The sequence below is a fragment of the Ranitomeya variabilis genome, chromosome 4 (assembly GCF_051348905.1).
Source record: "Ranitomeya variabilis isolate aRanVar5 chromosome 4, aRanVar5.hap1, whole genome shotgun sequence".
Lineage (NCBI taxonomy): Eukaryota > Metazoa > Chordata > Amphibia > Anura > Dendrobatidae > Ranitomeya > Ranitomeya variabilis.
In genome coordinates this window covers 124594882-124620208 of record NC_135235.1, presented here as the reverse complement: position 1 = coordinate 124620208, position 25327 = coordinate 124594882, and the positions used below count along the sequence as shown (strand labels likewise).

At 46.4% G+C, this 25327-nt stretch overlaps 3 long non-coding RNA genes across 3 annotated transcripts; 2 read left to right on the top strand and 1 right to left on the bottom strand.

Moving 5' to 3' along the window:
* Nucleotides 1–9011: 9011 nt before the first annotated feature.
* On the bottom strand, nt 9012–10396 carry LOC143768502 (uncharacterized). Its single transcript, XR_013213902.1, has 3 exons — nt 10226–10396; nt 9983–10153; nt 9012–9209 (listed from the first exon to the last, which is right to left on the bottom strand). It is a non-coding gene; the product is annotated as an uncharacterized LOC143768502 (long non-coding RNA).
* A 1746-nt stretch (nt 10397–12142) lies between these two features.
* Nucleotides 12143–13527, top strand: LOC143768501 (uncharacterized). The gene is made up of 3 exons (XR_013213901.1): nt 12143–12313; nt 12386–12556; nt 13330–13527. It is a non-coding gene; the product is annotated as an uncharacterized LOC143768501 (long non-coding RNA).
* Nucleotides 13528–17165: 3638 nt separating this feature from the next.
* Nucleotides 17166–18759, top strand: LOC143768499 (uncharacterized). Its single transcript, XR_013213900.1, has 3 exons — nt 17166–17336; nt 17409–17579; nt 18353–18759. It is a non-coding gene; the product is annotated as an uncharacterized LOC143768499 (long non-coding RNA).
* The last annotated feature ends 6568 nt before the right edge of the window (nt 18760–25327 follow it).

Sequence of the window (25327 nt, the reverse complement as noted above, 5' to 3'; positions counted from 1 at the left end):
GTGCAGGGAGGAGGCAGGTACAGGAGGGCTACTGGTCTGTGGGGTGCAGGCAGGAGGCAGGTACAGGACAGTTACTGGTCTGTGGGGTGCAGGCAGGAGGCAGGTACAGGACAGTTACTGGTCTGTGGGGTGCAGACAGGAGGCAGGTACAGGAGGGTTACTGGTCTGTGGGGTGCAGGGAGGAGGCAGGTACAGGAGGGCTACTGGTCTGTGGAGTGTAGGCAGGAGGCAGGTACAGGAGGGTTACTGGTCTGTGTGGTGCAGGCAGGAGGCAGGTACAGGACAGTTACTGGTCTGTGGGGTGCAGGCAGGAGGCAGGTACAGGAGGGTTACTGGTCTGTGGGGTGCAGGCAGGAGGCAGGTACAGGAGGGTTACTGGTCTGTGGGGTGCAGGCAGGAGGCAGGTACAGGAGAGTCACTGGTCTGTGGGGTGCAGGGAGGAGGCAGGTACAGGAGGGCTACTGGTCTGTGGAGTGTAGGCAGGTACAGGAGGGTTACTGGTCTGTGGGGTGCAGGCAGTAGGCAGGTACAGGAGGATTACTGGTCTGTGGGGTGCAGGCAGGAGGCAGGTACAGGAGGGTTACTGGTATGTGGGGTGCAGGCAGGAGGCAGGTACAGGAGGATTACTGGTCTGTGGGGTGTAGGCAGGAGGCAGGTACAGGAGGGTTACTGGTCTGTGGGGTGCAGGCAGGAGACAGGTACAGGAGGGTTACTGGTCTGTGGGGTGCAGGCAGGAGACAGGTACAGGAGAGGCACTGGTCTGTGGGGTGTAGGCAGGAGGCAGGTACAGGAGGGCTACTGGTCTGTGGGATGTAGGCAGGAGGAAGGTACAGGAGGGTTACTGGTCTGTGGGGTGCAGGCAGGAGGCAGGTACAGGAGGATTACTGGTCTGTGGGGTGCAGGGAGGAGGCAGGTACAGGAGGGCTACTGGTCTGTGGGATGTAGGCAGGAGGCAGGTACAGGAGGGTTACTGGTCTGTGGGGTGCAGGCAGGAGGCAGGTACAGGAGGATTACTGGTCTGTGGGGTGTAGGCAGGAGGCAGGTACAGGAGGGTTACTGGTCTGTGGGGTGCAGGCAGGAGGCAGGTACAGGAGGATTACTGGTCTGTGGGGTGCAGGCAGGAGGCAGGTACAGGAGGATTACTGGTCTGTGGGGTGTAGACAGGAGGCAGGTACAGGAGGGTTACTGGTCTGTGGGGTGCAGGCAGGAGGCAGGAAAAGGAGGGTTACTGGTCTGTGGGGCGCAGGCAGGAGGCAGGTACAGGAGGGTTACTGGTCTGTGGGGTGTAGACAGAAGGCAGGTACAGGAGGGTTATTGGTTTGTGGGGTGCAGGCAGGAGGCAGGTACAGGAGGGTTACTGGTCTGTGTGGTGTAGACAGGAGGCAGGTACAGGTGGGTTAGTGGTCTGTGGGGTGCAGGCTGGAGGCAGGTACAGGAGAGTTTCTGGTCTGTGGGGTGTAGACAGGAGGCAGGTACAGGAGGGTTACTGGTCTGTGGGGTGCAGGCAGGAGGCAGGTACAGGAGGATTACTGGTCTGTGGGTTGTAGACAGGAGGCAGGTACAGGAGGGTTACTGGTCTGTGGGGTGCAGGTAGGAGGCAGGTACAGGAGGGTTACTGGTCTGTGGGGTGCAGTCAGGAGGCAGGTACAGGAGGTTTACTGGTCTGTGGGGTGCAGGGAGGAGGCAGGTACAGGAGGGCTACTGGTCTGTGGAGTGTAGGCAGGAGGCAGGTACAGGAGGGTTACTGGTCTGGGAGTGTAGGCAGGAGGCAGGTACAGGAGGGTTACTGGTCTGTGGGTTGCAGGCAGGAGGCAGGAACAGGAGGTTTATGTCATGGTTCCCAATGGCAAGGGAACGTAAAAAACACATAAGTAACGAACGAGCTCTCGGGTGATGGAAACTCGAGTTGACCGTGAGCTAAATCTACCACACAACTAACAGTAGCCAGGGAGCATACCTACGGCTTCCTATATGCCACGTGCCAGCCGGAGGACTAACTACGCCTGGTAGAGGAAGAAACAGACCTGGCTTACCTCTAGGGAAATACCCCAAAAGATGATAGCAGCCCCCCACATGTAATAACGGTGAATTAAGAGGAAAAGACATACACAGTATGAAAGTAGATTTAGCAAAGAGAGGTCCACTTACTAGATAGCAGAAGGATACAAAAGAGGACTTCACGGTCAACTGAAAACCCTTTCAAAAACCATCCTGAAATTACTTTAAGACTCCTGTGTCAACTCATGACACAGGAGTGGCAATTTCAGCCCGCAAGAGCTTCCAGCTACAGAGAATTACAAAAACTGCAAACTGGACAAAAGGTACAAAACAAAAGGACAAAGTCCACTTAGCTGATCAGCAGACTAGTAGCAGGAACATGCAACCGAAGGCTCTGGTTACAATGATGACCGGCAAGGAAATGACTGGAGAGCAAGGCTAAATAGGAAACTCCCAAACACTGATGGAAGCAGGTGAACAGAAGAAGCAAAGTGCAAACAAGCCACCAGTACCACCAGCAACCACCAGGGGAGCCCAAAAAGCGGATACACAACAGTACCCTCCCCTTAAGGAGGGGGCACCGAACCCTCACAAGAACCGCCAGGGCGATCTGGATGAGCCCTATGAAAGGCACGAACCAAATCCGAGGCATGAACATCAGAGGCAGTTACCCAAGAATTATCATCCTGACCATAGCCTTTCCATTTAACCAGATATTGAAGTCTCCGTCTGGAAATACGGGAGTCCAAGATCTTCTCCACGACGTACTCCAATTCACCCTCCACCAGCACAGGAGCAGGAGGTTCAGTAGAAGGAACCACCGGTACCTCATATCTCCGCAACAACGACCGATGGAACACATTATGGATAGCGAAAGATGCCGGGAGGTCCAAATGAAAGGAAACAGGGTTAAGAATCTCCAAAATCCTATAAGGACCGATGAACCGAGGCTTACATTTGGGAGAAGAAACTCTCATAGGGACAAAACGGGAAGACAACCACACCAAGTCCCCAACGCGAAGGTGGGGACCAACACGACGACGACGGTTAGCAAACTGCTGAGTCCTCTCCTGGGACAATTCCAAATTATCCACCACTTGTCCCCAAATCCGATGCAACCGATCCACCACCGCATCCACTCCAGGACAATCCGAAGATTCAACCTGACCAGATGAAAAACGCGGATGAAACCCTGAATTGCAAAAGAAAGGAGAAACCAAAGTGGCAGAACTAGCCCGATTATTAAGAGCAAACTCCGCCAACGGCAGAAAGGCAACCCAATCATCCTGATCCGCAGACACAAAACACCTCAAATAAGTCTCCAAAGTTTGATTAGTTCGCTCCGTCTGGCCATTGGTCTGAGGATGGAATGCAGACGAAAAGGACAAATCAATGCCCAACCTGGCACAGACTGCCCACCAAAATCTAGACACGAACTGGGTACCCCTGTCAGAAACGATGTTTTCCGGAATACCATGCAAGCGAACCACATTTTGAAAAAACAGAGGGACCAACTCAGATGAGGAAGGCAACTTAGGCAATGGCACCAAATGAACCATTTTAGAAAAACGGTCACACACCACCCAGATGACAGACATCTTCTGAGAAACAGGGAGATCCGAGATAAAGTCCATAGAGATGTGCGTCCAAGGCCTCTTCGGAATAGGCAAGGGCAACAACAACCCACTAGCCCTAGAACAACAAGGCTTGGCCCGAGCACACACATCGCAAGACTGCACAAAAACACGCACATCTCGAGACAGGGAAGGCCACCAGAAGGATCTAGCCACCAAATCTCTGGTGCCAAAAATTCACGGATGACCTGCCAGAGTAGAAGAATGAACTTCCGAGATGACTCTAGTGGTCCACTCGTCAGGAACAAACAGTCTACCAGACGGACAACGATCAGGTCTATCCGCCTGAAATTCTTGCAAAGCACGTCGCAAATCTGGAGAGACAGCAGACAAAACCACTCCATCCTTAAGGACACCAGCAGGTTCAGAATTCCCAGGAGAGTCAGGCTCAAAACTCCTAGAAAGAGCATCTGCTTTCACATTCCTAGAACCCGGTAAGTACAAGACCACAAAATTAAACCGGGAAAAGAACAACGACCAACGTGCCTGTCTAGGATTCAGGCGCCTGGCAGACTCCAAATAAATTAAATTCTTGTGATCAGTCAAAACTACCACCTGATGTCTGGCACCCTCAAGCCAATGACGCCACTCCTCAAATGCCCACTTCATGGCCAAAAGCTCCCGATTACCAACATCATAGTTTCGCTCGGCGGCCGAAAATTTTCGCGAAAAGAACGCACAAGGTCTCATCACTGAGCAGTCGGAACTTTTCTGCGACAAAACCGCCCCCGCTCCGATCTCGGAAGCATCGACCTCAACCTGAAAGGGAAGAGAAACATCAGGCTGGCGCAACACAGGGGCAGACAAAAAGCGGCGCTTAAGCTCCCGAAAGGCCTCCACGGCAGCAGGGGACCAATTGGCAACATCAGCACCCTTTTTAGTCAAATCCGTCAGAGGTTTAGCAACGCCAGAAAAACCAGCTATAAATCGACGATAAAAATTAGCAAAGCCCAAGAATTTCTGGAGACTCTTCAGAGAAGTAGGCTGCGTCCAGTCGTAAATAGCCCGAACCTTGACAGGGTCCATCTCAATAGAAGAAGGGGAAAAAATATACCCCAAAAATGAAATTTTTTGAACCCCAAAAACACACTTTGAACCCTTTACACACAAAGAATTCTCCCGCAAAACCTTAAAAACCCTCCTGACCTGCTGAACATGAGACTCCCAGTCATCGGAAAAAATCAAAATATCATCCAAGTACACAATCATAAATTTATCCAAATATTCCCGGAAAATATCATGCATTAAGGACTGAAAGACAGAAGGTGCATTAGAAAGGCCGAAAGGCATTACCAAATACTCAAAATGGCCCTCAGGCGTATTAAATGCGGTCTTCCACTCATCCCCCTGCTTAATTCGCACCAAATTATACGCCCCACGAAGATCAATCTTAGAGAACCACTTAGCCCCCCTTATGCGAGCAAACAAATCAGTCAGCAAAGGCAACGGATACTGATATTTGACTGTAATTTTATTCAGGAGACGATAATCAATACAAGGCCTCAGAGAGCCATCCTTTTTAGAGACAAAGAAAAAACCGGCTCCTAAAGGTGATGAAGAAGGACGAATATGTCCCTTTTCCAGGGACTCCTTAATATACTCGCGCATAGCAGCATGTTCAGGTACAGATAGGTTAAACAAACGACCCTTTGGAAATTTACTGCCAGGAATCAGATCTATGGCGCAATCACAATCCCTGTGAGGAGGGAGTGAACCAATCTTAGGCTCTTCAAAAATATCACGATAATCAGACAAAAATGCCGGAATCTCAGATGGAATAGATGACGAAATGGGCACCATAGGAGTGTCCCCATGAGCCCCCCGACATCCCCAGCTTAACACAGACATAGCCTTCCAGTCAAGGACTGGGTTATGAGACTGTAACCATGGTAATCCAAGCACCAAAACATCATGTAAATTGTACAACACAAGGAAGCGAATCACCTCCTGATGGTCTGGAGTCATACGCATAGTCACTTGCGTCCAGAACTGTGGTTTATTACAAGCCAAAGGTGTAGAATCAATACCCTTCAGAGGTATAGGGACTTCCAGAGGCTCTAAATCAAACCCACAGCGCCTGGCAAAGGACCAGTCCATAAGACTCAGAGCGGCGCCCGAGTCCACATAGGCGTCCACGGTAATAACTGATAATGAACAAATCAAGGTTACAGACAAAATAAATTTGGACTGTAAAGTGCCAATTGAAATGGACGTGTCAACCTTCCTAGTACGCTTAGAGCATGCCGATATAACATGAGCAGAATCACCACAATAGAAGCATAACCCATTTTTACGCCTATAATTCTGCCGCTCGCTTCTGGACATAACTCTGTCACATTGCATCTTCTCTGGCGTCTCTTCAGAAGATACCGCCAAATGGTGCACGGGTTTGCGCTCCCGCAAACGCCGATCAATCTGAATTGCCATTGTCATGGACTCATTCAGACCTGTAGGCGCAGGGAACCCAACCATAACATCTTTAACGGCATCAGAAAGGCCCTCTCTGAAATTTGCCGCTAAGGCGCACTCATTCCACTGAGTAAGCACAGACCACCTACGAAATTTTTGGCAGTATATCTCCGCTTCATCTTGCCCTTGAGATAGGGCTATCAAAGCTTTTTCAGCTTGAATCTCCAAATTAGGTTCCTCATAAAGCAACCCTAAAGCCAGGAAAAACGCATCCACATTGAGCAACGCAGGATCCCCTGGTGCCAATGAAAATGCCCAATTTTGAGGGTCACCTCGCAGCAAAGAGATTACAATCTTAACCTGCTGGACAGGATCTCCTGAGGAGTGAGGTCTGAGAGAAAGGAATAATTTACAATTATATTTGAAATTCAAAAACCGAGATCTATCTCCGGAAAACACCTCTGGTGTAGGGATTTTAGGTTCAGAAATAGGAGCATGTATAACAAAATCTTGTAAATTTTGAACCTTCGTAGCAAGATTATTTAAACCTGCAGCCAAACTCTGGACACCCATGTTAAACAGCTAAGGTCAGAGCCATTCAAGGGTTAAGAGGAGGTAAGAAGCAGCTAGACAGCAATTAAGGGCTAGGCAGCAAAACTCTGAGGGAAAGAAAAAAAAAAAAAAAAAAAAATTTCCCTTCAACACTTCTTTTTCTCCTGCTTCAGCCCAAACAATTAACACTTTGTGGGCCGGTCATACTGTCATGGTTCCCAATGGCAAGGGAACGTAAAAAACACATAAGTAACGAACGAGCTCTCGGGTGATGGAAACTCGAGTTGACCGTGAGCTAAATCTACCACACAACTAACAGTAGCCAGGGAGCATACCTACGGCTTCCTATATGCCACGCGCCAGCCGGAGGACTAACTACGCCTGGTAGAGGAAGAAACAGACCTGGCTTACCTCTAGGGAAATACCCCAAAAGATGATAGCAGCCCCCCACATGTAATAACGGTGAATTAAGAGGAAAAGACATACACAGTATGAAAGTAGATTTAGCAAAGAGAGGTCCACTTACTAGATAGCAGAAGGATACAAAAGAGGACTTCACGGTCAACTGAAAACCCTTTCAAAAACCATCCTGAAATTACTTTAAGACTCCTGTGTCAACTCATGACACAGGAGTGGCAATTTCAGCCCGCAAGAGCTTCCAGCTACAGAGAATTACAAAAACTGCAAACTGGACAAAAGGTACAAAACAAAAGGACAAAGTCCACTTAGCTGATCAGCAGACTAGTAGCAGGAACATGCAACCGAAGGCTCTGGTTACAATGATGACCGGCAAGGAAATGACTGGAGAGCAAGGCTAAATAGGAAACTCCCAAACACTGATGGAAGCAGGTGAACAGAAGAAGCAAAGTGCAAACAAGCCACCAGTACCACCAGCAACCACCAGGGGAGCCCAAAAAGCGGATACACAACAGGTTTACTGGTCTGTGGGGTGCAGGCAGGAGGCAGGTACAGGAGGGTTACTGTTGTGAATTTACCTTTTGGCTCCCTGTAGTGGTTACTAGTGATTTGACTCTGGGTATGTCATTCATCCCTTGTACAAAAGACAAAGAAAAAAGAATGGACTATAAGAGGCCTGCACAACCATATGTCAAAAAATACAAAAACAAGTTTATTGAACACCACAAAAACAACATTAAAAACATTTAAAATTACAACCATGTGTAAAACACCCCATTGTGTCCTGATATACAAACAGCAGTATATACAGTGTATAGCCACCGACCAACCTAAATATAAATGCAATAACATATGCAATTAGAACCAAACATATTTAAGATAGAAGCAGTATATAATGCGATTTTATGCACACCAGATATATGACATTTCATGCAAGACTCAAAATACGTTACCAACTGATGATAAAGTATGTGGCAAATGCACCATCAAGGAATGCGTCCTGCATAAGGGAATGACCCTAGTGAATAAAGCAAGGTTCCCTTCAGGGAAACCTATATGGCTGGTGCGCCGTCAATGCTGATACCTATCTGAACCAAAATCATGGTGCATACAAGTCAAAGGGTCGGAAGATAGAGCTATAGCTGCGAGGCCACATGCCATAAATGGCCAGTAAGTGGTCAGGAGAGGGTGTAGGAAACAAAACCCCACGCGTATCGCCGCCGCAGCGGCTTCGTCAGGAGAAGTGGGGTGTGTGGTGTACAACCTACATATAAATAGAATATTAAGTGCATGAAATAACATACCGGTGTGCCATTCCATGGAGTAGCCGGAGAGAGGCGGGATGAAAGCCCAGCCCCATGTGGGGCGGAAGAGGGATGTACGGAGGCCTCCGTAGGACAAAAGCAGCGCATGCGCAGATGCGGCTCATCGTCCGAGCCACACTGCGCATGCGTCATGATATCTGAGCCATGATAGAACCGGCCTAATGCCGGAGAAGAAGAAGTATAACAAAGAGATGTCCCACCCGTCCCATAAATGCTGAAAATGGGGCGAAGATGTTGAATACGGGTATGCCCAGATAAGGGCCCACTACAACAGGTGGTAAGAGATGATAATGATATTGCATCATAAAGAGCAACTATTATACAGAGGAACCAAACCTGAAAAAGAAAATAATTTATCAAGAGACACATACAAACGTGTTATTAAAACAATAGAGTATATTAGAGTATAGTTAAAAACCCTATACTGCTGAAGAAGCTCAAAATATGAGCTCCAAAGGGTGTCTCTTGTATATATCCACAGGAGTGAATCTTCATCCGGACTTAGTCCTCCATTAAATGGCATAAAATAAGAATGTCCTTTATAGATGCTCCCATAAAGTTGAGGCTCCTAGGGCACTGGAGATACCCGTAATCAGAATAAAGTAACACCAGTCATGTACAGGAGAAATCCGATAGCCCAATAAATGCAGACGATGGTATGGATGACGTAATCTGGTAGAATTGTGGTAGGCATCCCATATTTGCATAAAATAAGTCCAATGACCAGGATTCTTTGAACTGTCTTTGGTCCATGGTGACCGAATGTCCCAGGCAACCTGAATTCCGGTAGATGATGAACATAACTAAAGCTGCATATATATTAATTATGAAATTTCCTGGAGCAGCTGTTAGCAGGAGATGACCCAATCAAAGGCTAAAAGAGAAAAGAGGGAACAAAACACTCATAAAAAAGTGTGAACCATACCTTTAGGGTCACAATTAAATCAGAATGAGAATGCCTACTGACATACCCACTACAACTGCATAGAGATGAAACTACTGTCCCAAAAACCCCGTGAAAAGGAGTTCCTCATTTAAACCTGCTGGGGTCACTGTATGTAGCCTAAAAATCCACTTGGACTCTATTTGGAGAAGGAGCCTGCTTTTATTACCCCCTCTTTCATTTGGAATCAACTTCTGTAGGCCCACCACCTTCAAGTTGGCCGAAGAACCCCCATGTTTGGCCAAAAAATGTTCAGCCACTGAGGTAAGAGTCTTGCCCTTTCTTTGATCTGAGGCTGCCAAATGTATAGTGGAGATGTGTTTTTGGGCACGCTTCCTGAGCTCCTGAGTGGTTTGCCCAACATATATCATCCTACAGGAACAGATCAGGGCATAGACCACATCCTTAGATTTACAATTGATGTAAGACTTTAGGGGGTGTCTAGTCAGCAAGGTGGGGTGTAAAAAGAGGTCACGAGTGGGTACCATGTGGGGACAGATGTTACAGTCCCCACATGGAAACGAGCCTCTCAAGGTGATACCTCTATTGAGTTTATACGTGGGTCTCTTAAAGTGACTCCGAGTCAGGATGTCCCTGAGGTTTGGTGCCCGTCGGGCCGTGAGGAGGGGTCTATTACTCGTAACCTCCGAAGTGTGTATATCCGTTCGAAGGATCTGCCAGTGCCTGGACAGAATGTCACTGACCTGTTTCCAATTGTTGTTAAAATCAGTGATGAACCTAGTCTGACTCTCCTGATTTTGTCTCTTGGTGGATAAAAGCGACCTCTGATCCTGTGCCTTCGCCCTCTGGTAGGCTGTAGAGATGACATGTCTAGGGTAGCCCCTATGTCGGAACCGGTCCGAAAGCTCCCGAGCCTGAGTTGAAAAATCAGTGTCAAGGGTACAATTCCGTCTTGTACGCAAGAATTGTCCCATTGGGACACCCACCTTTGTGTGCCAGGGGTGAAAGCTGGAGAAATCTAAAAGCGAGTTTGTAGACGTAGGTTTTCTAAAGAGATCAGTAGCCAAACGTTGTCCATGTGGAAATACCTTAAGATCCAGGAAGGTGGTATCCCTGGTAGAGATGGAAAATGTGAGAAAGATGTTGACAGGATTAGAGTTTAAATCATTAAAAAATGTAACGCATTCCTCTTTAGTACCCTTCCAGATGATAAAGACATCGTCTATAAAGCGATACCAGGCGTGGACGTGGGCGACAAATAGGGGGGAGGAATATACAAATAACTCCTCCCACCAACCTAAAAAGATGTTGGCATAGGCTGGTGCACACTTTGCGCCCATCGCCACGCCTGGGCGCCTGAATTCCCATAAGGGTAGTTCTCACCCTTCCTCCATGACTACAATGCCTTCATATAGAGAAGAGAGCTCCAGCGATTTTTTATCTTCCGCCGGGAGCGAGGTCGACCACGGACCAGACGAGGGAGACAACACAAGAAATATAACAAAACGACTTTCACGGCACAGGGGGTACATATCTCCCCATCGCCACAAATATCCCACCAGGCGGAAGTAGGTGATATGGAGGCGGGTCATCAGGAGGCATCGGGGCATAGGTCTGACTCGACCACACTACAGGTTATAAATCTTTCCAACCATGTCCTTACACCGGTAGAATTATCTGTGCTCCAAAAAGGACTGTCTTTTGTCCCTACACATGTGACAGACAAATTTACTCTCATTAAAGATTTGTATTTGTTTTGCAGGAAATTAACATTTCAAGTCATGTATAGGAGACCCGATATTATGCAGACGATACCTAGTGATGAACGTCAAACCTTTCAGGATTTGGTGGAACTTCTTGAGGAAAATGAGCCCAGTTTGAACAGCAGGAGGTTTCCAAATAGAAACAAATCTCTCAAAACCCCATCTTTCTCCTTGGTACCAGCCATAAAAATATTTTTCGAGGTCGTCAGGAGAGACATCATGGCCATGCCTATCCGGGTAAGTGGACCATCTAACTTAAACATGGATGAAAGACGTGCCCTCAATGCCCTACAGAACAACGGGGATTTCACCATCAAGGAGGCAGATAAGGGGGGCAATGTGGTTTTGTGGTCAGTTCAACTTTATGAAACTGAAGCCAAACGACAGCTGGGCAATACACAATATTATCAGAAGCTCCCCTCTGACCCCACTTCCACTTTTCTCCGCAAATATGACCAACTACTTGGTAGGGCACTACAATATGGCATCATCTCTCCACAGGAGAAACGATATCTTTGGGTGGACAATCCTGTTACGGCAACATTTTATATGTTGCCGAAAATTCATAAGGATAAGGTCAGGCCTCCCGGTAGACCCATCGTGTCAAGTATGGGCAGTATGTGTGAGAAGGCAGGCGAGTATTTGGACTTTTTTCTGCAACCCATCGCCTCATCCCTTCCCTCATTTATTCGTGATTCCTCACACTTTATCAGCATGTGTAGCCAGGTGACACTTCCTAACAATAACAATTTTTTATTAGTCACCTGTGATGTGGAATCACTTTATTCAAATATTGGACATCTGGATGGGATAAGGGCCTTAACACATTTCTTGGACAAAAAGACATCTATGGATAGAGATCACGACTCATTTCTCCTAGACCTTATGTCCTTTGTACTCCATCATAATTTTTTCCTTTTCGACAGAGTCTACTACCTTCAGCGATCAGGCGTGGCGATGGGCGCAAAGTGTGCACCAGCCTATGCCAACATCTTTTTAGGTTGGTGGGAGGAGTTATTTGTATATTCCTCCCCCCTATTTGTCGCCCACGTCCACGCCTGGTATCGCTTTATAGACGATGTCTTTATCATCTGGAAGGGTACTAAAGAGGAATGCGTTACATTTTTTAATGATTTAAACTCTAATCCTGTCAACATCTTTCTCACATTTTCCATCTCTACCAGGGATACCACCTTCCTGGATCTTAAGGTATTTCCACATGGACAACGTTTGGCTACTGATCTCTTTAGAAAACCTACGTCTACAAACTCGCTTTTAGATTTCTCCAGCTTTCACCCCTGGCACACAAAGGTGGGTGTCCCAATGGGACAATTCTTGCGTACAAGACGGAATTGTACCCTTGACACTGATTTTTCAACTCAGGCTCGGGAGCTTTCGGACCGGTTCCGACATAGGGGCTACCCTAGACATGTCATCTCTACAGCCTACCAGAGGGCGAAGGCACAGGATCAGAGGTCGCTTTTATCCACCAAGAGACAAAATCAGGAGAGTCAGACTAGGTTCATCACTGATTTTAACAACAATTGGAAACAGGTCAGTGACATTCTGTCCAGGCACTGGCAGATCCTTCGAACGGATATACACACTTCGGAGGTTACGAGTAATAGACCCCTCCTCACGGCCCGACGGGCACCAAACCTCAGGGACATCCTGACTCGGAGTCACTTTAAGAGACCCACGTATAAACTCAATAGAGGTATCACCTTGAGAGGCTCGTTTCCATGTGGGGACTGTAACATCTGTCCCCACATGGTACCCACTCGTGACCTCTTTTTACACCCCACCTTGCTGACTAGACACCCCCTAAAGTCTTACATCAATTGTAAATCTAAGGATGTGGTCTATGCCCTGATCTGTTCCTGTAGGATGATATATGTTGGGCAAACCACTCAGGAGCTCAGGAAGCGTGCCCAAAAACACATCTCCACTATACATTTGGCAGCCTCAGATCAAAGAAAGGGCAAGACTCTTACCTCAGTGGCTGAACATTTTTTGGCCAAACATGGGGGTTCTTCGGCCAACTTGAAGGTGGTGGGCCTACAGAAGTTGATTCCAAATGAAAGAGGGGGTAATAAAAGCAGGCTCCTTCTCCAAATAGAGTCCAAGTGGATTTTTAGGCTACATACAGTGACCCCAGCAGGTTTAAATGAGGAACTCCTTTTCACGGGGTTTTTGGGACAGTAGTTTCATCTCTATGCAGTTGTAGTGGGTATGTCAGTAGGCATTCTCATTCTGATTTAATTGTGACCCTAAAGGTATGGTTCACACTTTTTTATGAGTGTTTTGTTCCCTCTTTTCTCTTTTAGCCTTTGATTGGGTCATCTCCTGCTAACAGCTGCTCCAGGAAATTTCATAATTAATATATATGCAGCTTTAGTTATGTTCATCATCTACCGGAATTCAGGTTGCCTGGGACATTCGGTCACCATGGACCAAAGACAGTTCAAAGAATCCTGGTCATTGGACTTATTTTATGCAAATATGGGATGCCTACCACAATTCTACCAGATTACGTCATCCATACCATCGTCTGCATTTATTGGGCTATCGGATTTCTCCTGTACATGACTGGTGTTACTTTATTCTGATTACGGGTATCTCCAGTGCCCTAGGAGCCTCAACTTTATGGGAGCATCTATAAAGGACATTCTTATTTTATGCCATTTAATGGAGGACTAAGTCCGGATGAAGATTCACTCCTGTGGATATATACAAGAGACACCCTTTGGAGCTCATATTTTGAGCTTCTTCAGCAGTATAGGGTTTTTAACTATACTCTAATATACTCTATTGTTTTAATAACACGTTTGTATGTGTCTCTTGATAAATTATTTTCTTTTTCAGGTTTGGTTCCTCTGTATAATAGTTGCTCTTTATGATGCAATATCATTATCATCTCTTACCACCTGTTGTAGTGGGCCCTTATCTGGGCATACCCGTATTCAACATCTTCGCCCCATTTTCAGCATTTATGGGACGGGTGGGACATCTCTTTGTTATACTTCTTCTTCTCCGGCATTAGGCCGGTTCTATCATGGCTCAGATATCATGACGCATGCGCAGTGTGGCTCGGACGATGAGCCGCATCTGCGCATGCGCTGCTTTTGTCCTACGGAGGCCTCCGTACATCCCTCTTCCGCCCCACATGGGGCTGGGCTTTCATCCCGCCTCTCTCCGGCTACTCCATGGAATGGCACACCGGTATGTTATTTCATGCACTTAATATTCTATTTATATGTAGGTTGTACACCACACACCCCACTTCTCCTGACGAAGCCGCTGCGGCGGCGATACACGTGGGGTTTTGTTTCCTACACCCTCTCCTGACCACTTACTGGCCATTTATGGCATGTGGCCTCGCAGCTATAGCTCTATCTTCCGACCCTTTGACTTGTATGCACCATGATTTTGGTTCAGATAGGTATCAGCATTGACGGCGCACCAGCCATATAGGTTTCCCTGAAGGGAACCTTGCTTTATTCACTAGGGTCATTCCCTTATGCAGGACGCATTCCTTGATGGTGCATTTGCCACATACTTTATCATCAGTTGGTAACGTATTTTGAGTCTTGCATGGAATGTCATATATCTGGTGTGCATAAAATCGCATTATATACTGCTTCTATCTTAAATATGTTTGGTTCTAATTGCATATGTTATTGCATTTATATTTAGGTTGGTCGGTGGCTATACACTGTATATACTGCTGTTTGTATATCAGGACACAATGGGGTGTTTTACACATGGTTGTAATTTTAAATGTTTTTAATGTTGTTTTTGTGGTGTTCAATAAACTTGTTTTTGTATTTTTTGACATATGGTTGTGCAGGCCTCTTATAGTCCATTCTTTTTTCTTTGTCTTTTGTGCTTCTAATTAGTGGACTTGGTCCTGCACCCTTTCGTTTCTTTTCATATTCTTTGGCAAGAGTGCACCCTGTGTTCAATAATATATTTAGTGGTCTAGCCCTGTGTCCCAGGGCATTTTTCTACAGGGTTGCACACACTTACCAGAGTGGTGCCATAAGCAATACTACCCACCGGTTTGGGCCACCATGGATTGGGAGGCCAGGGAGGCGGCATGGCGGGCCAAATCCTCCAGTGTTTTTGAGATGGCTGGGGCTTCTGTACCCCAAGTAGACAGTGATTTCTCAGCATTGTGTTCAGACTTAACCAGGGCCCACAAGACTGGTGTGAGGCTCTGGTGGAATATGCGCAGTTTGGAGGAGCATGTCAAGTCAGGTTTCATCCCGAGAGGTCTTCGGTTGTCCATTTTTCCCGCTTGGGAACCTTCAGACACTTTCAAACAAACTTGGGAGCAAGGACTTACACGGTGCTCAGGCATCTTGATTAATTTATTATTAGAGCATGATAAAACATTATTTACAGCAACAAAAGATTCTATTAAAGAACTAGAATCCAAATTGACCAGCTTTGATGAAGGCTCTGTTATGACCTTTAAAGGCAAATTGAAGGAAACTCTTGATAAATATGAGATTGAAATTACACAACGTAAAAGAGCAAAATTCCAAAGGGACAAAATGGACTTTGAACAGGGTAGGGCATACAAATGGAGACATTCGGGCAATGCACGAAGACCAAATTCCCATAAGGGTAGTTCTCACCCTTCCTCCATGGCTACAATGCCTTCATATAGAGAAGAGAGCTCCAGCGATTTTTTATCTTCCGCCGGGAGCGAGGTCGACCACGGACCAGACGAGGGAGAAAACACAAGAAATATAACAAAACGACTTTCACGGCACAGGGGGTACATATCTCCCCATCGCCACAAATATCCCACCAGGCGGAAGTAGGTGATATGGAGGCGGGTCATCAGGAGGCATCGGGGCATAGGTCTGACTCGACCACACTACAGGTTATAAATCTTTCCAACCATGTCCTTACACCGGTAGAATTATCTGTGCTCCAAAAAGGACTGTCTTTTGTCCCTACACATGTGACAGACAAATTTACTCTCATTAAAGATTTGTATTTGTTTTGCAGGAAATTAACATTTCAAGTCATGTATAGGAGACCCGATATTATGCAGACGATACCTAGTGATGAACGTCAAACCTTTCAGGATTTGGTGGAACTTCTTGAGGAAAATGAGCCCAGTTTGAACAGCAGGAGGTTTCCAAATAGAAACAAATCTCTCAAAACCCCATCTTTCTCCTTGGTACCAGCCATAAAAATATTTTTCGAGGTCGTCAGGAGAGACATCATGGCCATGCCTATCCGGGTAAGTGGACCATCTAACTTAAACATGGATGAAAGACGTGCCCTCAATGCCCTACAGAACAACGGGGATTTCACCATCAAGGAGGCAGATAAGGGGGGCAATGTGGTTTTGTGGTCAGTTCAACTTTATGAAACTGAAGCCAAACGACAGCTGGGCAATACACAATATTATCAGAAGCTCCCCTCTGACCCCACTTCCACTTTTCTCCGCAAATATGACCAACTACTTGGTAGGGCACTACAATATGGCATCATCTCTCCACAGGAGAAACGATATCTTTGGGTGGACAATCCTGTTACGGCAACATTTTATATGTTGCCGAAAATTCATAAGGATAAGGTCAGGCCTCCCGGTAGACCCATCGTGTCAAGTATGGGCAGTATGTGTGAGAAGGCAGGCGAGTATTTGGACTTTTTTCTGCAACCCATCGCCTCATCCCTTCCCTCATTTATTCGTGATTCCTCACACTTTATCAGCATGTGTAGCCAGGTGACACTTCCTAACAATAACAATTTTTTATTAGTCACCTGTGATGTGGAATCACTTTATTCAAATATTGGACATCTGGATGGGATAAGGGCCTTAACACATTTCTTGGACAAAAAGACATCTATGGATAGAGATCACGACTCATTTCTCCTAGACCTTATGTCCTTTGTACTCCATCATAATTTTTTCCTTTTCGACAGAGTCTACTACCTTCAGCGATCAGGCGTGGCGATGGGCGCAAAGTGTGCACCAGCCTATGCCAACATCTTTTTAGGTTGGTGGGAGGAGTTATTTGTATATTCCTCCCCCCTATTTGTCGCCCACGTCCACGCCTGGTATCGCTTTATAGACGATGTCTTTATCATCTGGAAGGGTACTAAAGAGGAATGCGTTACATTTTTTAATGATTTAAACTCTAATCCTGTCAACATCTTTCTCACATTTTCCATCTCTACCAGGGATACCACCTTCCTGGATCTTAAGGTATTTCCACATGGACAACGTTTGGCTACTGATCTCTTTAGAAAACCTACGTCTACAAACTCGCTTTTAGATTTCTCCAGCTTTCACCCCTGGCACACAAAGGTGGGTGTCCCAATGGGACAATTCTTGCGTACAAGACGGAATTGTACCCTTGACACTGATTTTTCAACTCAGGCTCGGGAGCTTTCGGACCGGTTCCGACATAGGGGCTACCCTAGACATGTCATCTCTACAGCCTACCAGAGGGCGAAGGCACAGGATCAGAGGTCGCTTTTATCCACCAAGAGACAAAATCAGGAGAGTCAGACTAGGTTCATCACTGATTTTAACAACAATTGGAAACAGGTCAGTGACATTCTGTCCAGGCACTGGCAGATCCTTCGAACGGATATACACACTTCGGAGGTTACGAGTAATAGACCCCTCCTCACGGCCCGACGGGCACCAAACCTCAGGGACATCCTGACTCGGAGTCACTTTAAGAGACCCACGTATAAACTCAATAGAGGTATCACCTTGAGAGGCTCGTTTCCATGTGGGGACTGTAACATCTGTCCCCACATGGTACCCACTCGTGACCTCTTTTTACACCCCACCTTGCTGACTAGACACCCCCTAAAGTCTTACATCAATTGTAAATCTAAGGATGTGGTCTATGCCCTGATCTGTTCCTGTAGGATGATATATGTTGGGCAAACCACTCAGGAGCTCAGGAAGCGTGCCCAAAAACACATCTCCACTATACATTTGGCAGCCTCAGATCAAAGAAAGGGCAAGACTCTTACCTCAGTGGCTGAACATTTTTTGGCCAAACATGGGGGTTCTTCGGCCAACTTGAAGGTGGTGGGCCTACAGAAGTTGATTCCAAATGAAAGAGGGGGTAATAAAAGCAGGCTCCTTCTCCAAATAGAGTCCAAGTGGATTTTTAGGCTACATACAGTGACCCCAGCAGGTTTAAATGAGGAACTCCTTTTCACGGGGTTTTTGGGACAGTAGTTTCATCTCTATGCAGTTGTAGTGGGTATGTCAGTAGGCATTCTCATTCTGATTTAATTGTGACCCTAAAGGTATGGTTCACACTTTTTTATGAGTGTTTTGTTCCCTCTTTTCTCTTTTAGCCTTTGATTGGGTCATCTCCTGCTAACAGCTGCTCCAGGAAATTTCATAATTAATATATATGCAGCTTTAGTTATGTTCATCATCTACCGGAATTCAGGTTGCCTGGGACATTCGGTCACCATGGACCAAAGACAGTTCAAAGAATCCTGGTCATTGGACTTATTTTATGCAAATATGGGATGCCTACCACAATTCTACCAGATTACGTCATCCATACCATCGTCTGCATTTATTGGGCTATCGGATTTCTCCTGTACATGACTGGTGTTACTTTATTCTGATTACGGGTATCTCCAGTGCCCTAGGAGCCTCAACTTTATGGGAGCATCTATAAAGGACATTCTTATTTTATGCCATTTAATGGAGGACTACAGTCCGGATGAAGATTCACTCCTGTGGATATATACAAGAGACACCCTTTGGAGCTCATATTTTGAGCTTCTTCAGCAGTATAGGGTTTTTAACTATACTCTAATATACTCTATTGTTTTAATAACACGTTTGTATGTGTCTCTTGATAAATTATTTTCTTTTTCAGGTTTGGTTCCTCTGTATAATAGTTGCTCTTTATGATGCAATATCATTATCATCTCTTACCACCTGTTGTAGTGGGCCCTTATCTGGGCATACCCGTATTCAACATCTTCGCCCCATTTTCAGCATTTATGGGACGGGTGGGACATCTCTTTGTTATACTTCTTCTTCTCCGGCATTAGGCCGGTTCTATCATGGCTCAGATATCATGACGCATGCGCAGTGTGGCTCGGACGATGAGCCGCATCTGCGCATGCGCTGCTTTTGTCCTACGGAGGCCTCCGTACATCCCTCTTCCGCCCCACATGGGGCTGGGCTTTCATCCCGCCTCTCTCCGGCTACTCCATGGAATGGCACACCGGTATGTTATTTCATGCACTTAATATTCTATTTATATGTAGGTTGTACACCACACACCCCACTTCTCCTGACGAAGCCGCTGCGGCGGCGATACGCGTGGGGTTTTGTTTCCTACACCCTCTCCTGACCACTTACTGGCCATTTATGGCATGTGGCCTCGCAGCTATAGCTCTATCTTCCGACCCTTTGACTTGTATGCACCATGATTTTGGTTCAGATAGGTATCAGCATTGACGGCGCACCAGCCATATAGGTTTCCCTGAAGGGAACCTTGCTTTATTCACTAGGGTCATTCCCTTATGCAGGACGCATTCCTTGATGGTGCATTTGCCACATACTTTATCATCAGTTGGTAACGTATTTTGAGTCTTGCATGGAATGTCATATATCTGGTGTGCATAAAATCGCATTATATACTGCTTCTATCTTAAATATGTTTGGTTCTAATTGCATATGTTATTGCATTTATATTTAGGTTGGTCGGTGGCTATACACTGTATATACTGCTGTTTGTATATCAGGACACAATGGGGTGTTTTACACATGGTTGTAATTTTAAATGTTTTTAATGTTGTTTTTGTGGTGTTCAATAAACTTGTTTTTGTATTTTTTGACATATGGTTGTGCAGGCCTCTTATAGTCCATTCTTTTTCTTTGTCTTTTGTGCTTCTAATTAGTGGACTTGGTCCTGCACCCTTTCGTTTCTTTTCATATTCTTTGGCAAGAGTGCACCCTGTGTTCAATAATATATTCATCCCTTGTATGCTCACCTGGGTCGTTAGGTCAGGGGTGTTGCTATATAAGCTCCCTGGACCTTCAGTTCAATGCCTGGCAACGTTGTAATCAGAGCTAATCTGTTGTGCTCTTGTCTACTGATCCTGGTTCCTGCTAAATTAAGCTAAGTCTGCTTTCTTGCTTTTTGCTATTTGTTTTTGTTTGCATTTTTGTCCAGCTTGTACTTAATCTGTATCCTATCCTTGCTGGAAGCTCTAGGGAGGCTGGAGTTCTCCCCCCGGGCCGTTAGACGGTTCGGGGGTTCTTGTATCTCCAGTGTGGAATTTTGTTAGGGTTTTTGTTGACCATATAAGTTATCTTACTACATTCTGCTATTAGTAAGTGGGCCTCTCTTTGCTAAACCTAGTTCATCTCTGTGTTTGTCATTTCCTCTTACCTCACCGTTATTATTTGTGGGGGGCTTGTATCCGACTTTTGGGGTCTATTCTCTGGAGGCAAGAGAGGTCTTTGTTTTCCTCTTCTAGGGGTAGTTAGTCCTCCGGCTGGCGCGAGACATCTAGCGACCAACGTAGGCATGTTCCCCGGCTACTTCTAGTGTTGGCGTTAGGAGTAGTTATATGGTCAACCCAGTTACCACTGCCCTATGAGCTGGATTCTTGTACGTCGCAGACTTACTTGTTCCTCTGAGACCCTCGCCATTGGGGTCATAACAGTTTGCCAGGCCAGTATTAAATGTTAAATGCATTGCAGAAGCGGGATTATAAGAAAGAAAGTTCTGAGTTTTTTTTTTCTCTCTCTCATTTTTTTTTCTTGTCCCCTTTACCTCTGAGTGGCTTGTGTTTGCTGCAGACATGAATGTCCAGACCTTGATTACAAGTGTGGATCAGCTTGCTGCTCGTGTGCAGGGCATACAAGATTATGTTATCAGAAATCCTATGTCAGAACCTAAGATACCGATTCCTGAACCGTTTTCCGGAGACCGATTTAAATTTAGAAATTTCAGGAATAATTGTAAATTGTTTTTGTCCCTGAAACCCTGTTCATCTGGAGACTCCGCTCAGCAAGTAAAAATTGTTATTTCTTTTTTACAGGGCGACCCTCAGGATTGGGCTTTCTCGCTGGCGCCAGGAGATCCGGCATTGGCTGACATTGATGCGTTTTTTCTGGCGCTTGGTTTGCTTTATGAGGAACCCAATCTTGAGATTCAGGCAGAAAAAGCCTTGCTGGCGATGTCTCAGGGCCAGGACGAGGCTGAAGTGTATTGCCAAAAATTTCGGAAATGGTCCGTGCTGACCCAGTGGAACGAGTGTGCATTGGCTGCAAATTTTAGAAATGGCCTTTCTGAAGCCATTAAGAATGTGATGGTGGGTTTTCCCATTCCCACAGGTCTGAATGATTCTATGGCCCTGGCTATTCAAATCGACCGGCGGTTGCGGAAGCGCAAGACCGCAAATTCCCTCATGGTGTTGTCTGAACAGGCACCTGATTTAATGCAATGTGATAGAATCCTGACTAGAAATGAGAGGAAAATTCATAGACGCCAGAATGGCTTGTGTTACTACTGTGGTGATTCTACACATGTTATCTCAGCATGCTCTAAACGTCTTACTAAGGTTGTTAGTCCGGTCGCCATTGGTAATTTGCAACCTAAGTTTATTCTATCTGTAACTTTGATTTGCTCACTGTCATCGTATCCTGTCATGGCGTTTGTGGACTCAGGTGCTGCCCTGAGCCTTATGGATCTGTCATTTGCCAAGCGCTGCGGATTTGTTCTTGAGCCATTGGAAAATCCTATCCCTCTTAGGGGTATTGATTCTACGCCATTGGCAAAAAATAAACCGCAGTTTTGGACACAGGTTACCATGTGCATGACTCCCGAACATCGGGAGGTAATACGTTTTCTTGTTCTGCATAAAATGCATGATTTGGTTGTTTTGGGTTTGCCATGGTTACAGACCCATAACCCAGTCTTGGACTGGAAGGCTATGTCAGTGTCAAGTTGGGGCTGCCATGGAATTCATGGAGATTCCCTGCCCTTGTCTATTGCTTCTTCTACGCCTTCGGAAGTTCCGGCGTATTTGTCTGATTATCAGGATGTCTTCAGCGAGTCTAAGTCCAGTGCACTGCCTCCTCATAGGGAATGTGACTGTGCAATAGATTTGATTCCTGGCAGTAAGTTTCCTAAGGGGAGACTGTTTAATCTGTCGGTACCTGAACATACCGCGATGCGTTCATATATCAAGGAGTCTCTTGAGAAGGGGCATATCCGTCCTTCTTCTTCCCCTCTTGGTGCGGGATTCTTTTTTTGTGGCCAAAAAGGATGGATCTTTGAGGCCTTGTATTGACTATCGGCTTTTAAATAAGATCACTGTCAAATTTCAGTATCCTTTGCCGCTGTTGTCAGATTTGTTTGCCCGGATTAAAGGTGCCAAGTGGTTCACCAAGATAGACCTTCGTGGTGCGTACAACCTTGTGCGCATTAGGCAGGGCGATGAATGGAAAACCGCATTCAATACGCCCGAAGGTCATTTTGAGTACTTGGTGATGCCATTTGGGCTCTCTAATGCCCCTTCAGTTTTTCAGTCCTTCATGCATGACATTTTCCGGAAGTATCTGGATAAATTTTTGATTGTTTATCTGGATGATATTCTGGTTTTTTCTGATGATTGGGACACGCATGTGGAGCAGGTCAGGATGGTTTTTGAGATTCTGCGTGAAAATTCTTTGTTTGTAAAAGGCTCAAAGTGTCTCTTTGGTGTACAGAAGGTTCCCTTTTTGGGGTTCATTTTTTCCCCTTCTGCTGTGGAGATGGATCCAGTCAAGGTCCGAGCTATTCATGATTGGACTCAACCCTCGTCAGTTAAGAGTCTTCAGAAGTTCTTGGGTTTTGCTAACTTCTACCGTCGTTTTATCGCAAATTTCTCTAGCGTTGTTAAACCGCTGACGGATATGACCAAGAAAGGCTCTGATGTAGCTAACTGGGCTCCTGCTGCCGTGGAGGCTTTCCAGGAGTTGAAACGCCGATTTACTTCGGCGCCTGTTTTGTGCCAGCCTGACGTCTCACTTCCCTTTCAGGTTGAGGTGGATGCTTCGGAGATTGGGGCAGGGGCCGTTTTGTCGCAGAGAGACCCTGGTTGCTCTACTATGAGGCCTTGTGCCTTTTTCTCTAGGAAGTTTTCGCCGGCAGAGCGAAATTATGATGTGGGCAATCGGGAGTTGTTGGCCATGAAGTGGGCATTTGAGGAGTGGCGTCATTGGCACGAGGGTGCTAAGCATCGTGTGGTGGTCTTGACTGATCACAAAAATCTGATGTATCTCGAGTCTGCTAAACGCCTGAATCCTAGACAGGCCCGCTGGTCATTGTTTTTCTCCCGTTTTGACTTTGTGGTCTCGTATTTACCAGGTTCTAAGAATGTGAAGGCCGATGCTCTGTCTAGGAGCTTTGTGCCTGATGCTCCTGGAGTCGCTGAACCTGTGGGTATTCTTAAGGAAGGAGTTATCGTGTCTGCTATTTCTCCAGATCTGCGACGTGTGTTGCAGAGATTTCAGGCTGGTAGGCCTGACTCTTGTCCACCTGACAGATTGTTTGTGCCTGCTAGATGGACCAGCAGAGTCATTTCCGAGGTTCATTCCTCGGTGTTGGCAGGGCACCCGGGAATTTTTGGCACCAGAGATCTGGTGGCCAGGTCCTTTTGGTGGCCTTCCTTGTCTAGGGATGTGCGGTCATTTGTGCAGTCCTGTGGTACTTGTGCCCGAGCTAAGCCTTGTTGCTCTCGTGCCAGCGGGTTGCTCTTGCCCTTACCTGTCCCGAAGAGACCTTGGACACACATCTCTATGGATTTCATTTCGGATCTTCCGGTGTCTCAGGGCATGTCTGTCATCTGGGTGATATGTGATCGTTTCTCCAAGATGGTCCATCTGGTTCCTTTGCCTAAGCTGCCTTCCTCTTCTGATCTGGTTCCTGTGTTCTTCCAGAACGTGGTTCGTTTGCACGGCATTCCTGAGAATATTGTGTCGGACAGAGGATCCCAGTTTGTTTCCAGGTTCTGGTGATCCTTTTGTGGTAGGATGGGCATTGATTTGTCGTTTTCGTCCGCTTTCCATCCCCAGACTAACGGACAAACGGAGCGAACTAATCAGACTCTGGAGGCTTATTTGAGGTGTTTTGTCTCTTCTGATCAGGATGATTGGGTGACCTTCTTGCCGTTGGCTGAATTTGCCCTTAATAATCGGGCTAGTTCCGCCACCTTGGTTTCGCCATTTTTCTGCAACTCTGGTTTCCATCCTCGTTTTTCCTCGGGACATGTGGAGCCTTCTGACTGTCCTGGGGTGGATTCCGTGGTGGATAGGTTGCAGCGGATCTGGAGTCATGTGGTGGACAACTTGAAGTTGTCACAGGAGAAGGCTCAGCGTTTTGCCAACCGCCGCCGCGGTGTGGGTCCCCGACTTCGCGTTGGGGATTTGGTATGGCTGTCTTCTCGATTTGTTCCTATGAAGGTCTCCTCTCCCAAATTTAAGCCTCGCTTCATTGGTCCTTACAAGATATTGGAAATCATTAATCCTGTATCCTTTCGCCTGGATCTTCCGGTGTCGTTTGCCATTCACAACGTATTTCATAGGTCCTTGTTGCGGTGGTACGTTGTGCCTGTGGTTCCTTCTGCTGAGCCTCCTGCTCCGGTGTTGGTTGAGGGCGAGTTGGAGTACGTGGTGGAGAAGATCTTAGATTCTCGTCTCTCCAGGCGGAGGCTTCAGTACCTGGTCAAGTGGAAGGGCTATGGTCAGGAGGATAATTCCTGGGTGGTCGCCTCTGATGTACATGCGGCCGATTTAGTTCGTGCCTTTCACGCCGCTCATCCTGATCGCCCTGGTGGTCTTGGTGAGGGTTCGGTGACCCCTCACTAAGGGGGGGTACTGTTGTGAATTTACCTTTTGGCTCCCTCTAGTGGTTACTAGTGATTTGACTCTGGGTATGTCATTCATCCCTTGTATGCTCACCTGGGTCGTTAGGTCAGGGGTGTTGCTATATAAGCTCCCTGGACCTTCAGTTCAATGCCTGGCAACGTTGTAATCAGAGCTAATCTGTTGTGCTCTTGTCTACTGATCCTGGTTCCTGCTAAATTAAGCTAAGTCTGCTTTCTTGCTTTTTGCTATTTGTTTTTGTTTGCATTTTTGTCCAGCTTGTACATAATCTGTATCCTATCCTTGCTGGAAGCTCTAGGGAGGCTGGAGTTCTCCCCCCGGGCCGTTAGACGGTTCGGGGGTTCTTGTATCTCCAGTGTGGAATTTTGTTAGGGTTTTTGTTGACCATATAAGTTATCTTACTACATTCTGCTATTAGTAAGTGG